At 40.4% G+C, this 16,598-nt stretch overlaps 1 protein-coding gene across 1 annotated transcript in view; it reads right to left on the reverse strand.

Moving 5' to 3' along the window:
• SPECC1 (sperm antigen with calponin homology and coiled-coil domains 1) overlaps nt 1–16,598 on the reverse strand; it is a 309,636-nt gene that overhangs the window by 69,113 nt on the left and 223,925 nt on the right. The window lies entirely within an intron of this gene.

A 16,598-nucleotide genomic window follows, 5' to 3' on the forward strand; every position in this document is an offset into this window, starting at 1 on the left:
AAAGAAGTAGGAAAATAAAAGAAGTACATCAGATAAATAAAAGGTAAAAAGAATTATAACAGTAATATTACTATTAGAAATGATAAACTTTTAGACCAAAACATTAATTGAAATAAAGGTAGAATGTACCAAGAATATATACAAGCTACAAATGTATGTTATCAGAATATCTAAAGCAAAACCTCTCAGAAATCAAAGATTTCAGAGTAATATGGGTTTTTCCATTCTCTTATTCACCTCACTCAGAATTCAACTGCTCAACACAGTGAGGAGGGCACGCGGGCTTGTTCCCACATGATGCACACGGATCACTGGGGGTCATTCTTGCCATTTTCCTTGAGGAGAGGTGAAAGGGGCTTGTTCTATACTGCACAACTTTCAGTGGACTTCTACTGAAACACAAGAATACTTAACTCAAGGAATACTTATGTCTTCTCTTCTAGAGAACATGGAAATTGTTTGAAACTTTTAAATGAGAGCTTGCCTAATTTCTACCCAACACCACCAAAGTTTCTTATTTGTTAGACTGGAGTGTCAGCGTCTTGCACTGATCTGTTATGTATTCAATAATGCAACACATTATTTGGCTGACAATGAAGTCTATCAGCGACTCTGTTAGTTTGTTGTTCAGTGCCGTCGAGTTGGTTTCGACTCATAGTGATCCCATATAGGGCTTCCAAGGAGCAGATAGTGGGGTTGAACTGCAGACCTGGTGGTCTGCACTCCAGTTCTGATCCTACAGCATCCCACCATGAGTCCCACTCAATCTGCATGTTGTTGTAAATCATACTCATCATCATGACACAGTTTTTTCCCCCTTGAGGTAAAATTCACATCACATGTGTAACTCAGTGGCCTTTAGATCATTAAATTGTGCAACCACAAGGCCAGTGGTTCCAAACTCATCAGCTGCTCCTTGGAAACCCTATAAAGGGTGGCGATGAGTCGGCACTTTACAATAGTGGATGAAGGCAGCAGCTTCCTTGGCAAGTCAATCCTGGTAAGTAGTTTTGGAAAGTATGTCTGTTTCTTAACTCTTCCAACAATTCTGTGAGCTATATTGGTTGTTGTTAAGTGTCATCAAGTCACTTCAGACTCATAGTGACCCTTTGTAGGGTTTTCAAGGTGCAGCTGGTTAAGTTTGAATCGCTGTCCTTATGGTTCAAACTGAACTTACGGTAGAGTGCATACCTACACTGCCATACCAGGACTCCATTGTTGTTGTGAAGTGCCAATTAGTCAGTTTCAACCCATGGCGACCCTGTATAGGGTTTCCAAGGAGCGACTGGTGAGCTCGAACAGCTGACCTTGTGGTTCAAACAGACTCTGCAGTCCAGTGCATTAACCCACAGCGCCACACCAGGACTCCTATACGAGGACAGTAAAAGAGTTGTTGCTGTTGTTAAGTGTTGTAGCGTTGATTCCAATTCACAGCAACCCTGTGAACACAGTTTCTGAGGAGCAGCTGGTGGGTTTAAACCGCTGATCTTTCGGTTTGCAGTCCAGAGCTTATCTTACAGTGCCGTAACAGATTGCTACAAACTTATAGAAGCCTTTATTAAACAAAAATATCAAAATGTGAAGCTACTGTTTCTTGACATCTCCTCCATCTAGGTTTACACACTTATGTAGGCAGTGCTTCAAACTAACCTTCCTAGAAAAATTCTGTGTTCTTCAATTTGTACACCAAAATGGATGGTTTAGCATCCTTGAGGGACTCCAATTGGGTTCTTTTACAATGCTTTTGCAGTTTGGGGGAACATGAAATCTGAAGGGGCATGATCAGGGCTGTAGAGTGGGTGGGATAAAGTTTCCCAATGAAATTCTCATGGGACAGTTTTTGCTATCCTGGAAGAATGAGCAAGTGCATTGCTGTGATGAAAATTAAAAGTTCTTCAGTTTTAAAGTTCTACTACGCTGGCTTTTTTTCACACCAATGCAGTTTTCCATTTTCTTAAAACTTCTTCCTAATAAGCCCTCATGACCATTCTGTGTCCTTGGAGAAAATCTATCAAGACGACCCCTTTGGAATTAAAAAAAAACACAACAGCTCTAACTTTCTCAGCTGAGCTCTCTAATTTGAACTTAACTGACCCAGAAGATGCTCTCAGAAGTCAGTTTTGACTGGACTTTTTTTTTTTTTTAAGGCACTCTAAGAACAACAACAGCAGCAGCTTGAAAAAACCAGCTGTTCTGTGGGAGAAAGATGAGGCTTTCTGCTCCCATCAAGATTTACAGCCTCAGAAACCCTAGACAGGCTCGCTATGAGTCAGAATCCACTTCACTTCATGGCACAGTTACCTACCAGAGTCACCAGCACCACCAAGACTAAGAACTTATCTGCAGCCATCCAATGATTGCTTACACATGTTTAAATGTGTTTTATTTGGAATAAATCCATGCATGTGTGAACTGGAAGCCTAGCAACAATGCTTTTTAACTAATCCTCCTATGTACTAATGACTGAAAGTAACCATAATGCTGCAACTGAAAACACAGATCAACATGATTTCATTTTTGTAAAGTCAGGTTCCACAAATAGAGAGCTGGAGATGCTATAGGATGAGCACTACACACTGCTAACCACACGGTCAGCAGTTCAAACTCACCAGCCGCTCCATGGGAGAAAGAAGAGGTGGTTATCTGTGTCTGTAGAGATTTATAGCCTTAGAAACCCTGTATAGGGTCACTGTGTGTTGGAATGGATCTGATGGCAGTGATTTCTTTTTTATGTTTTATTGTGAATTATGTGATAATTTACATGGGAGAACATTGGTTTTACATTCATCCTATCGTATATTGTTTCATTGCCATGGTTACAATCCCCTCCATGCATCATCAACCAACCAAAGAGTATACCCTACAAGCCTGCCCCCCGGTCATCAGCACATGGCCCCTCTCCCTCTCTGTCTCTGAAGTCCCCAACACTTCCATCTCTCCATGTCATCGTCTCTGCCTCCATCTCAGGCATCATTGCTTCTCTGGGTAGGGTCCCGCTCTCCGCTCTTCTCCCTTGATGGTCCCAGGGACCTCCGCTCCTGGACTGGAAAGTTAATCACTCCCCTCCTTGCTATAAAATGTGTACCTTTACATTTCCAACCTTCACAACCAGTCCTGATAACAATTATTCACTATTGTATCACAAGAGACTCATCCACATTTCATTTCATCAGCCCTGTGATGACAGTGATTTCTTGTTGTTTAAAAGTTATATACACACATACGGATATTTAAGGTTGTTGTTGTTATGTGTTGTCAAGTCAGTTCCAACTCACAGCGACCCTGTGTTGGATTTCCAAGGAGTGGCTGGTGAGTTTGAACCACCAACCTTGTGGTTAGTAGTCCAGCACTTATAGTGCCACACCAAGACTCCATATTTAAAGTTGTTGTTAAGTGCCCTGGAGTTGGTTCCAACTCATAGTGACCCTGTACAGGGTTTCTGAGGAGCAGCTGGTAGGTTTGAACCACAAACTTTGTAGTTAGCATTCCAGTGATTACTGTACAGTGCCAGACCAAGACTCCATAGTTAGAGTCTTGAAAAACCCAGAGTTAAAGAAAAATTTCTAGAAAGATGACATTATTAATAAGGAATATTCCTAAGGAATAGAATTGAGAAACCGGGTAGATGGATTTCATTGTTATTTGATATGCTTTTTTAACATCTGAATTTTTCCTTAAGAATTATGATTCATTTTTCAAACTGAAAAAGTTCAAATAAGGAATGAATTAAACAGTACTGTTTATCTGTAATAATAGGGCCTTGGTGTGGTGTAGTAGTGTTAAGCACTGGACAGCTAACCTCAAGGTTGGTAGTTCAAATCCATCCGTTGATCCTCGGAAACCCTATACAGGGTCACTATGAGTTGGAAACAACTCCATGGCACTTAACAACAACTGTAATACTAAAAAGAACAAATAATGCAAAATATTCAGAAAACATAAAGGAGAAGAGACTGGTTATAATCCTTTTCTGTAAGTTACAAGTCTGAATTCCCAGGAAATTTGGAAGATATCTACCTTACCAATAGACTGGAAGAGCTTGATATTTATGACAATTCCAAAGGAAGATGGTCTAACAGAATGTGGAAATTATCAAACAATATCATTAATATCACACACAAGTAAAATTTTGCTGAAGATAATTAGAAAGATAATTAGAAAAGAGTTGCAGCAGTACAATCACAGGGCGCTGCCAGAAATTCAAGCAAGATTCAGAAGAGGGCCATGGAATGAAGGTTACCATTGTTGGTATCAGATGGATCTTGGCTGAAAGCAGAATGTACCAAAAGATATTTGCTTGTGTTTATTGACTATGAAAAGTCATTCAACTCTGTGGATCATAATAAATTATGTATAACATTGCAAAGAATGGGAATTCCAAAACACTTAATTTTGCTCATGCGGAACCTGTGCATAGACCAAAGACGTAGTTGTTCAAATAGAACAAGGGGATACTGCGTGGTTTAAAATCAGGAAAGGTGTGTGTCAGGGTTGTAACATTTTACCATATTTACTCAACTGTATGTTGTTCTTATGTGCCGTCGAGTCGGTTCTGACTCAGCGATCCTATATAGGGGTTCCAAGAAGCAGCTCGTGGGTTTGAACTATAGACTAGGTGGTTCACAGTCCAGTGCTGATCCTACAATGTCACACCAGGAGTCCTACTCAATCTGTATATTGTTGCTGTTTAGTGCCATCGAGTCGATTCTGACTCATAGCAACTCTTTATAGGTTTCCAAGGAGTAGCTGGTGGTATCAGTTCCTAGAAAAGGATATCATGCTTGGTCAAGTAGAGTCAACGAGAAAGAGGAAGACCCTCAAGGAGATGGACTGACACAGCAGCTGTAGCAATGGGTTCAAACATGGCAAAGACTGAGGATGCTGTAGTACTGGGCAGTGTTCTGTTACGTTGTACGTAGGTCATCATGAGTCCGAACTGACTGGATGGCATCTAATGACAACAACAACAACAAGAACTCTTAAACAATACAATTCAACCGGAACTAATTTAAAATAAAGAGGAATTCACTATCAGAAAGCAAATCATCTGTCTCCGTAGAAGTACAATCAAAAGGCTTTTTAGAAGTAAGGCTGGTGAGACCTTCACCTTGCTTACTTTGGACGTGTTATCAGAAGGGAGTAATCCCTGATGAGAGACATCATGCATGTTAGAGTAGAGGGTCAGTGAAAAAGAGGAAGACCCTCAATGAGATGCATTGACACAGTGGTTACAGCAATGGACTCAAACATACCTACTGTTTTAAGGAAGGCACAGGACTAAAGCTTTCATTATGTTATACATAGAGTTACCCTGAGTCGGAATCAACTTTGCCGCAACTAACAACCTTCTCTCCTACCTCACCCCACCTCACCTGTACTCTCTGGTGAAGTTCTTCTAACTGTACTTCTTTTTAAATATCAGCTTTATTAAGATAGGATTCACGTACCAGAAAGTGCACCTTTTAACATGTAGAATTCTGTGGTTTTCCATATAATCCCAAGGTTGGACAACCAACTAACACATTGCTATTGAGTTGATTCGGACTCATGGAGATGCCAATATGTGCCAGATTGTACTATAGAGGGCCTTCAGGGGGCTGATAATTTGGAAGTAGATTGTCAGGTCTTTGTGCCAAGGCATGTCTGGGTGGGTTTGAACCGCTAACCCTTTCTTCGGTTAGCAATCAAGTGTGCTAATAATAGTTTGCACCATTTTTCAATATAAAGAGTACTTACCTTGTCAGTTTGTCATATTGTGGTGGCTTGCATATTGCTAAGATGCTAGAAGCTATGCACGGGTATTTTAAATACCATGGTGGACAGGTTTCAGATGAGTTTCCAGATGAAGAAGAGACGGACTATTTCTGAATATTTAGTCACTGAAAACCATATGAATAGCAGTGGAACACTGTCAGACAGCATCAGAATATTGACTACTGAAACATGATGAAGAGCACCAAAATATTAACAGATATAGTGCCAGAAGATGAGCCCCCTTAGGTTGGAAGGCATTCAAAATATGACTGGGGAAGAGCTGCCTCCTCATAGTAGAGATGATCACAACGGTGTGAATGGAGTAAAACCTTGGATGGAGTCTTCGGGACCTTCAATTGCTGATGGGGCACAACTCAAATGAAGAGAATTAGCTGTAAACATTCATTAATAATTGGAAGACGGAATGTACGAAGTATGGACCTAGGAAAATTGGAAATTGTCAAGAATGAAATGAAACACATTAACATCAACATCCAAGGCATTAGTAACTGAAATGGACTGATACAGGCCATTCTGAATCAGACAATCACATGGTTTACTATGCCGGGAATGACAAATTGAGGAGAAATGGCATCATATTCACCATCAAAAAGAACATATCAAGATTTGTCTTGAAGTACAATACTGCCTACAAGGAAGACCAGTTAATATCACTATTATTGAAACTTACACTCCAACCACCAAAAGCAGTGATGATGAAATTGAAGAATTCTCCCAGCTTCTTCAGTTTGAGATTGATCTTTTCATGCAATCAAGCTGAACTGATAATTATTGGTGATTGGAATGCAAAGGCTGAAAACAAAAAGTATCAGTAGAGGGAAAATCCGGCCTCAGTGATAAAATTATGCTGGAGATCGCATGACAGAATTTTGCAAGACTAATGACTTCTTCAAGGAGCTCTGGTAGTGTAGTGGTTATGAATTGGGCTGCGAGCCTTAAGGTCAGCAGTTCTAAACTACCAGCTGTTCCGTGGGAGAAAGACAAGGCTTTCTGCTCCTGTAAAGATTGACAGCCTCGGAAACCCTGTACAGGGTCGCTATGGGTCGGAATCGATTCAACAGCACTTTACAGCAACAACAATGACTTCATTGCAAATAACTCTTTTACACAACACAAAAGATGACTATACACAGGGACCTTACCAGATGGAATATGCAGAAATCAAATTGACTACATCTGTGGAAAGAGAGGATGGAAAAGCTCCATATCATCAGTCAAAATAAGGCCAGGGGCAGACTATGGAATAAACCATTGCTCATATCCAAGTTCAGGCTGAAACTGAAGAAAATGAAAAGTCCCTAAGAGTCAAAAAATGACCCTGAGTATAAAGATCCACCTGAATTTAGAGATCACCTCAAGAACATATTTGATGCATTAGATAATTATGACCAAAGACCAGAAGAGTGCAGGATGACATCAAGAACATCATACAGGAAGAAAGCAAATGGTCATTAAAAATACAGGAGAGAAAGAAAAGACCAAGAAGGATGTCAGAAGAGACTCTGAAACTTACTCTCCAGCATAGAGATGCAAATGAGAAAAACAAGGAGGTAAAGGAACTGAAAAGTTCAAAGGTCAGCTTGAGAAGACAAAGTCAAGTATTATAGTGCAATGTGCAAAGACCTGGAGTTAGAAAACCAAAAGGGAAGAACACACTCAGCATTTTTCCAGATGAGGGAAATGAAGGAAAAAGGCAAGCCTGGACTTGCAATATTGAAGAACTCTGGGTAAAATACTGAATGATGCAGAAAGCATCAAAAGAAGATGGAAGGAATACACAGTCACTGTACCAAAAAGAAATGGTTGATGTTCAACCATTCCAAAAGGTAGCCTATGATCAAGAGTCAATGATCCTGAAGGAAGAAGTCCAAGGTGCACTGAAGTCATTGGCAAAGAACAAGGCACTGGGAACTGATGGAAAACAAACTGAAATTATTGCAACAAACTGCTGCAGCACTGATGGCACTCATTATTCTATGCCAAGACATTTGGAAAACAACAAATGGATGCAGCACTGAAGACACTTACTATTTTATGCCAAGATATCTGGTCAACTTATTGGAAGAGATCCACATTTGTGCCCATTCTAAAGGCAGGTGACTCAATGGGATGCAGACATCAAACAATATCATTAATATTACATGCAAGTAAAATTTTGCTGAAGGTCATTCAGAGAACTGCCAGTGGTTCAAGTTGGATTCAGACTAGGAAGTGGAATGAGGGCTATCATTGCTGATGTCAGATGGACCTTGGCTGAAAGCAAAGAATACCAGAAAGATGTTTACCCATGCTTTATTGACTACGCAATGGCTTTCGTGGATCATGACAAGCTGTGGACAACATTAGGAAAAAATGGGTCTTCCAGAACATTTAATTGTGGTCATAAGGAACTTGTACACAGACCAAGAGGCAGTCATTTGAACAGAAAAAGGGGACAATGAATGGTTTCAAATAAGGAAAACTGTGCACCAGGACTGTATTCTTTCATACTTTCAAATCTGTATGCTGAGCAAATAATCAAAGAAGCTGAAGAAGAAACGAGGTATTAGGATTGGAGGAAGACTCATTAACTACCTGTGATATGCAGATGATAAAAACCTTACTTGCTGAAAGCAAAGAGGATTTAAAATACTGACTGATGAAGATCAAAGACCACAGCTTTCACTATGGGTTACACCTCAGTGTAAACAAAAAACACTAAAATCCTCACCACTGGACCAATAAATAACATCATGATAAATGGTGAACGACTGAAGTTTTCAAAGACTTCATTTTGCTTGGATCCACTATCAACACACATAGAAGCAGCAGTCAAGAAATCAAATGACATATTGCCTTAAGGAAATCTGCACAAGACTTCTTTAAAGGGTTCAAGAGCAAAGATGTCAGTTTGAGGACTAAGGTGTACCTGACCCAAGCCACGGTATTTTCAATAACCTCATATGGACATGAAAGTTGGACAATGAAAATGGAAAACTGTAGAATTGATGCATTTAAGTTAGGTGCTGAAGAATATTATAGGTACCATGGACTGCCAGAACAACAAACAAATCTGTGTTGAAAGAAGTACAGTCAGAATGTTCCTTAGAATCCAAGATGGCCAGGCTTCGTCTCTCATACTTCAGACATATTATCAGAAGGGACATATGGTCAGAAGGACTTTACCAACATCATGCTTAGTAAAGGGGAGGGTCAGTGTAAAAGAGGGAGGCCCCAACGAGATGAGCTGGTACGGTGGCAGCAGCAATGCACTCAAATGTGACAGGGATTGAGAGAACGGTGCAGGATCGAGCAGTGTTTCGTTCTGTTGTGCTATGTGTTAGAACTGACTTGATGGCACCTAACACGAATGATTCCTAAAGTCTTAGCCAGGTCCCCACTGATGCTCTGGATCTCACTTCACTGGCCACCACAGAGCTTGTGAAATAAAATATGAAAATTCTCAAACTTTGATTCATCTTTGGTCAATACGAAAATAAACAGCATGAATCACAATGGTAGTGGTTGGCTGCTTTGGGCAGAATAGCCTTGTTGACAATTAAATCTTCTTACTAAATGATCTTACATCAATTACCTTACAAAAATAAGAGACAGAGCATATTTATAAACCAGCGACTACAGCAGCTCTGTGGAGAAAAACAGCGGAGAAGAAAGGCAAAGTTCTTATCTGAGCTTAAGCCTATGGAGATTCTCTTACCCATCATAAATCACAGTTACTCTCTTATAAGTTTTCTGAGGAGTTAGAAACTCCCTGAGACATTCAACTATTCACCACATGTTTTTGGTTTAATCTCTCAGGAATGAAGATTTCAACTGTTAAACATACAATAGTCACAAAGTTTGAAAAACAGGTTATAGGAAATGGAGCTAATTTACTAACTGTGGTGCAGTGAATTATTAAATGGCTCTTCTAGCCATTGTTTTGATAAACTTCAACCAAACAACTTTTCCCTGCTGGGTCTGGGTAAGCGAAGGTGGAGGAGGTTGTGGACTGATGATATAATTCAGTTGTTAAGTGACTGTTAACAGGGTTAACTGTGAAAACTTGGAACGCAGGTGGGTTGAACTTGAACCATTTCAGAAGCAGGAGGGGAGATCTCACTACCATTAAAGAAGAGCAGCCAGGAATAGAGTGCACCTTTGGGGTCCCAAGATCCCAGCACACTGAGCCAACTGAACCCCGGGACAGAAAGCTGTCACACAAGAGGAGTGACAGAGGAATAAGAGCAAAACTAAGAATCAGAGCATGAGACAGAGTGGTGGGCTTTCCAGCCCATGGAGTAAGGAAAGCTGAGTGACTTTGGGTTGGAGGCTTGCTTGCAGAATGGGATGACTCCCAAGCATTTAATGAGGGGGGGCTCATCTTATTGACCCATGAACTAGAGTTGAGTGCCTTGGAGGCTTATTCTGGAGTGGTATGTCCTGCGGGCATTTACAGCCCTAAAACAGCTTTGTACCACTGGCTGGGCAGAGAGAGGCCTGCCTGTGGACCTGGCTGAGGAGAGGCAGTCTTGACAAGAACAATTGTGTCCACAGCATTTATGACGCGTAACTATAAACTGTTAACCTCCCTAAGGCAATGGAGGATAGGCACTGGACTGCTAACTATGAGGTCAGCAGTTCAAGTGCACTACTTACTCCTAAGAAACCCTATAGAGGGGCTTCTCGAGTTGGAACTGACCGACAGCACTTCACCACTACCACCTCCCTAACAAGCCCCCTAACTGAGTATGGTGTCTGAATTCTGTGGGGCCATTGCAATGAATAATCCAACCCAACACAGTAGGGTGCTGTGGTGAGGTATGTTTTGGTAGCATATTTTGTGCATTATTAATATACAGAATGTTACATAAAACTGAATGTTCACTTCTTGTTAAGTGCCATCGAGTTGGTACCGACTCATAGCGACCCTATCTATGTACAACAGAATAAAACACTGCCCTATCCTGGGCCAACCTCACTACTGTTGCCACGCTTGAGTCCATCGATGCTGGCACTTTGCCAATCCATCTCGCTGGGGGTCTTCCTCTTTTTCTCTGAACCTCCACCTTACCAAACATATCCTTCTCCAGCAACTGGTCCCTCCTGACAATATGTCCCAAGCATGAGAGATGAAGTTTGGCCATCCTGGCCTCCAAGGGGCACCCTGGCTGCACTTCTTTCAATACAGATCTGTTGGTTCTATGAGCAGCCCATGGAACTTCCAATATTCTCCTCCAATACCATAACTCAAAAGTATCAATTCTTCTACGGTCTTCCTTATTCACTGTCCAGCTTTCACATGCATATGAGGTTATTGAAAATACCATGGCTTGGGTCAGACACACCTTAGTCCTCAAGCTGACATCTTTGCTCTTCAACACTTAAAAAAGGTCATGTGCAGCAGATTTGCCTAATGCAATACATCGTTTGATTTCTTGACTGCTGCTTCCATGAGGGTTGATAGTTGATCCAATAAGAATGAAATCCTTGACAACTTCAATTCTTTCTCCATTGATAAGAATGTTGTTTATTGGTCCAGTGGTGAGGACTTTTGTTTTGTTTACATTGAGATGCAATCCATACCAAAGGCTGTGGTCTTTGATCTTCATCAGTAAATATTTTAAGTCTTCTTCACTTTCAGCAAGCAAGGTTGTATCATCTGCATATCACAGGTTGTTAATGAGTCTTCCTCCAATCCTGATGCCACGTTTTTCTTCATATAACCCAGCTTCTCGGATTATTTGTTTAGCATACAGGTTGAACAAGTATGATGAAAGAATACAACCTTGTCACACAATTTTTTTTTTTCGCACACCTTTCTTAATTTTAAACCATTCAGTGTTCCCATGTTCTGTTTGAACAACTGCTTCTTGGTCCAGGTATAGATTCCTCATGAGCACAATTAAGTGTTCCGGAATACTCATACTCTGCAATGTTGTCCATAGCTTGTCATGATCCACACAATCAAAAGCCTTTGTGGAGTCAATAAAGCACAGGTAAATATCTTTCTGATACTCTGCTTTCAGCCAAGAGCCATGGGATATCAGTAATGAAATCCCTCATCCCACGGCCTCTTCTGAATCCAGCTTGAACCGTTAAGTTCTTTGTCAATGTATGCTTGCAGCCATTTCTGTATTACCTTTAGTAAAACTTTACTCACATGGGATATAAAAGATATTGTCCGATGATTTCTGCATTCCATCGTTCACTTAGGGGGTAAATACATTCGAAGAGTCTTTGGATAATTAACACACTGTCATACAGATGGATGGTGTAGGTTCTTCTTGGTTGCCAGAAGGCCTGGGAATTTTTAGGCCTAGTTTTTGCCTTACAAAATAATTGAAACAAGATGTGTCTCACAGATTCCCATCACTTGTTAGCCAGTTTGTCATAATGTGGTGTTTTTCATGTTGTTATGATACCTGAAGCTATGTCACTGATATTTCAAACACCAGCAGGGTTGCAGATGGTGAACTTCCAAACTAAGGGACAAGGAATAAAAGCCTGGTGATTGATGTCTGAAATGTATCCAATGACAATTATGGAAAACAACAAAACAATTGCCCCATACTGTGCTAGAAGGTGAGCCCCCCTAGGTTGGAAGGCATTCAAAATATAGTGTCTGCAACAATGGACTCATCTACCAATGATTGTGAAGATGCTGCCACACTGGGCAATAGTTTGTTCTGCACATGAAGTTGTCAGTTTGCTTTGCCTTTTGCCTGTCTTTTACTTGTAATACACTTTGATGAATGCATGGGATTTGCCTCTAAATCTCTCCAGATCTTCACTGCCTCCCATAAAACATGACAAGGCACACCTCCACAGGTGGCACCTGGCTGCATTCCCAGGGCCCTGCCATGCCCAAAGCTTGATGAAAACATAAATGTCCTCACCATTTTTTCAGGCCATTGCTAAATGTCTCCTCCAGAACACTTATATTTAGAACCATGTCCAGGGACCCAGCCTTCTAAGCCTCCTGCCCTGCTTTAAGGAGCTCTGGTGATTCTGTGAGAGAAACAGTAGATTGCTAACTGCAAGGTTGGTGGTTCAAACTCACGAGCTGCTCCATGGGAGAAAGATGAAGCTGTCTGCTTCCAGAAAGATTTACAGTCTTAGAAAAGGTCAGAACCGACTCAATCGTAGTTAAGTTTGGTTTTTTGAATTGCTCTGCTTTATTTTTCTCCATAGTATACTACTATCTAATATAGTATATAGTTTTACTTTTTAATTACTTATCACTCCCCATGAGAATGTAAGGGACTCCTGGTGTGGAGCTGTAGGATCAATACTGGACTGTGAACCACAAAGTCGGCAGTTCAAACCCACTAGCTGCTCCTTGGAAACCCTATACAGGCACTTGAAACACCATCACCATCAGAATGGAAGTTTCATGAGAGCAGAGAGCTTTGTACCTAAATTATTAGCCTCAATACAAGTTCAATGAACTAGTCTATGGAAAATTTTGACATACTCCTGGTGAGATGCTGTAGGATAAGTAATGGACTATTAACCGCAAGGTCAGTGGTTCAAACCCACCAGCCGTTCTTTGGAAACCCCATATAAGGTGTCACTATGAGTCAGAACTGACTCGACGGCACTAAACAAACATCATACTATAGGAGCACTGGTGGTGCAGTGGGTTAAGTATTAGGTTGCTAACAGAAAAGATTGGCAGTCTGACCTCACCAGCTACTACATGGGAGAAAGATGAGGCAGTTAACTTCCATAAACATTTACAGCTTCATAAACCCCAGGGATTACTTCTACTTTTTTCTGTGGGGGGCACTCTGAGTCACAATCGAGTTAACGGCAGTGAGGATGATATTACATTTTAATGATGTAAAAAGATTATTTTAAGTTGAAGTACACATTGATTATTGGTTTTCAAGGAGACTGAGTCATCTGAGTTTTCATAAATTTATTTTTGGCTTTCTTCTCCTGAGAGGACAAGCTTTGACAAGCTTTGAGAGGACAAGGAAAGTTTATGAGGCATCTTAGACAAACAAGTCTATACAAAGTATACTTTGTGTAAAGAGTACATCTGATTTGTATTTCTCTTTAAATTCATCGATTTTAACAATGAATGAAAAATAACTCTCCAGGCAAAATGACTTTGGGGTTTCATCAAACATAAAATGTTTTGAAAACTAGTTCAAGATGTTTGTAAAACAATAAAATCACTACAGCAGGAAATATTAATCACACATGCCTGGAAGTATATTTCCTGTGATTTAATTATAAAATTACTTCTAAAAGGGTCAATTCCTTCTGGAAACTTTGTCTTTTTTTAATTCACTCTCAGTTCCTTTAGCCATCAGGGACCATGTGTGGCTCAGCCACAACCAAGACCTCATTCCTAGTTGACTATTGTTTGTTTTGGTGCTATTTCAATTTCTTTTACCCTGAAATGTCCTGTAATCAGCCTCCTTTCTCTGACTGCATCTTCTTTTCCATTTCTGGGCTGCATGGTTAATGTCATTACTGAGATGGTCTCATTTATGGGATGGCTTCAACCCTTGGAAGCACAGAGTTCTAGTCAGAGTAGCTAAAGAAAAAAAGTGGGTCAGGAGGTAGCTTGTTCTTTGGGTAGTCTCTACGACAGTTATTGATATTTTTTATTTTTCACATACAATGAAAAGGAGGTACTGTCAAAGACAGAGAAACATCTTTATAACTAGGAACAGAAAAGGCTTTCTAAAAAGTAGGATCAAAAAAGCACTACCAATTAGAGAAAAGGTTGATAAAGTTGTTGTTGTTGTTAGGTACCATCCAGTCAGTTCCAACTCATGATGACCCTACGCACAATAAAACCAGACACTGCCTGGTCCTGTGCCATCCTCACAATTGTTATGTTTGAGCCCACTGCTGCTGCCGCTATGTCAAGCTGTCTCCTTGAGGGTCTTCCTCTTTTTCGCTGACTCTTCACTTTACCAAGCATGATGCCCTTCACCAGGTACTGGCCCCTTCTAGTAACATGTGCAAAGTACGAGAGACGATGTCTCGCCATCCTGGCTTCCTGGCAAGTCTAGCTGTACTTGCAAAACAAATTTGTTCTTCTGGCAGTCCGTGGTACTTCTAATAGTCTTCTCCAACACCATAATTCAAATGCAGTCATTGTTCTACAGACCTGTTTATTCATTGTTCAACTTTCACATGCATATGAGGCACCTGAAAATACCATGGCTTGGGTCAGACTCACCTTAGTCTTCAAACCAATAACATCTTTGCTCTTGAACACTTTAAAGAGGTCTTGTGTTGCAAATGCGCCTAATACAATACAGTATTTTGAGTGTCTGCCAGCCTGAGGGGCTCATCTTTCAGCGTTTCTCACAACTTTCAGAACCAGTCTGCCTCTGTCTTCCCACTCTTTCTTAGTCTGGAAGCTCTGTTGAAACCTAACCAGCATAGATGACCCTATTTAAAATACCAATAGCATTGCTTCCAGAATCACAGCAACATACAAGCCACCACAGTAAAACAAACTGGCAGTTACGTGGTGGGTTGATAAATTAGACTTAATTCAAATTACACACTTTCTCCATTAGAAGACTGACAATTCAAATTACAATGGAAGAAGATGTGTGTAATACATCTATTTGACAAAGGATTTATGTCCAGAATATGTGTGTGGGGGGGCCTTCAAAAAGTTCATGGAAAATTTTCACTATCTTTTAGTTCTATTTGCCCATGAACTTTCTGAAGCCCCCTCGTATGAAAAAAATAAAGGGAAAAAAAAGTTCAAATTTAAAAATGTGCAGAAGTCCTCAGTAGGCACATCCCAAACACCTATCTAAACAGCCAATCAGCAAATTAAAAGGTGCTCAACCTCATTAGTCAACGGGAAAAGACAAACCAAACTCACAATGAGATACCACAATACAACCAAAATGTTCACATACCAAGTGTAGATGGGAATGTAAAGAAATAGAGCTCGTAAATTCCTGGTGAGATATAAATTACCCAATTACTGTGGATATCTGTTTGGCATGATTTACTGTAATTGAATATATGCAAACCCTATTGCCCAATAATCCCATTCCTAGGCACGTATCCAGCAAGCATGAGCACATATGTTTTCCAAGAGATACATACAAGAACATAATAGGACTACGTGTAATAGACCCAACCTAGAAAGAATTCAAATGTCCATCATTAACAGAAAGGATAAATAATTTTATAATCATACAATGAAGTCACTCAATGAGGAAGAAAATGAACAAACTATAGCTAGATGCAATGGCACAGACACATCTCACTATTTGTTAAGTGCCGTCGAGTCGGTTCCGACCCATACCAACCCTGTATAAGATTTTCAAGGAGCAGCTGCTGAGCTTGAACCGCCGACTTTGCAGTTCAAACGAGTTTGCAGTCCAACTCATTAGCTCACAGCTCCACACTTTACTAACTTAATACTATGGAAAAGGCCAGATGCAAATATTACATAGCTTTAAAATTCCATTTATGGAGTCCTGGTGTGGCATAGTAGAATAAGCACTGGACTGCTAACCATAAGGTTAGCAGTTCAAACCCATCAGCCACCCTCGGAAACCTTATACAGAGACACCATGAATCACATCCAACTCAATGGCATTTAACAACACAAAAAAATTTCATTTATACAAAGTTTGTATAAGACTTCAAGGCAAGACTAGATCATATTTAGGGATGTATGTTGTTGTTGTTGTTAAGTGCCGTCGAGTCGGTTCCGACCCATAGCGACCCTGTATAAGTTTATAAAAATGACATGGAAAGCAAAGAAGTGAGGATGATCATGATCTTTGGAACAGTAAAGGGTTAGGATTGGAAAGGGGCCCATGAAAAGATTGGTCAGATTGGTA

This window comes from Chrysochloris asiatica, unplaced genomic scaffold, assembly GCF_000296735.1.
Source record: "Chrysochloris asiatica unplaced genomic scaffold, ChrAsi1.0 scaffold00346, whole genome shotgun sequence".
Taxonomy (NCBI): Eukaryota; Metazoa; Chordata; class Mammalia; order Afrosoricida; family Chrysochloridae; genus Chrysochloris; species Chrysochloris asiatica.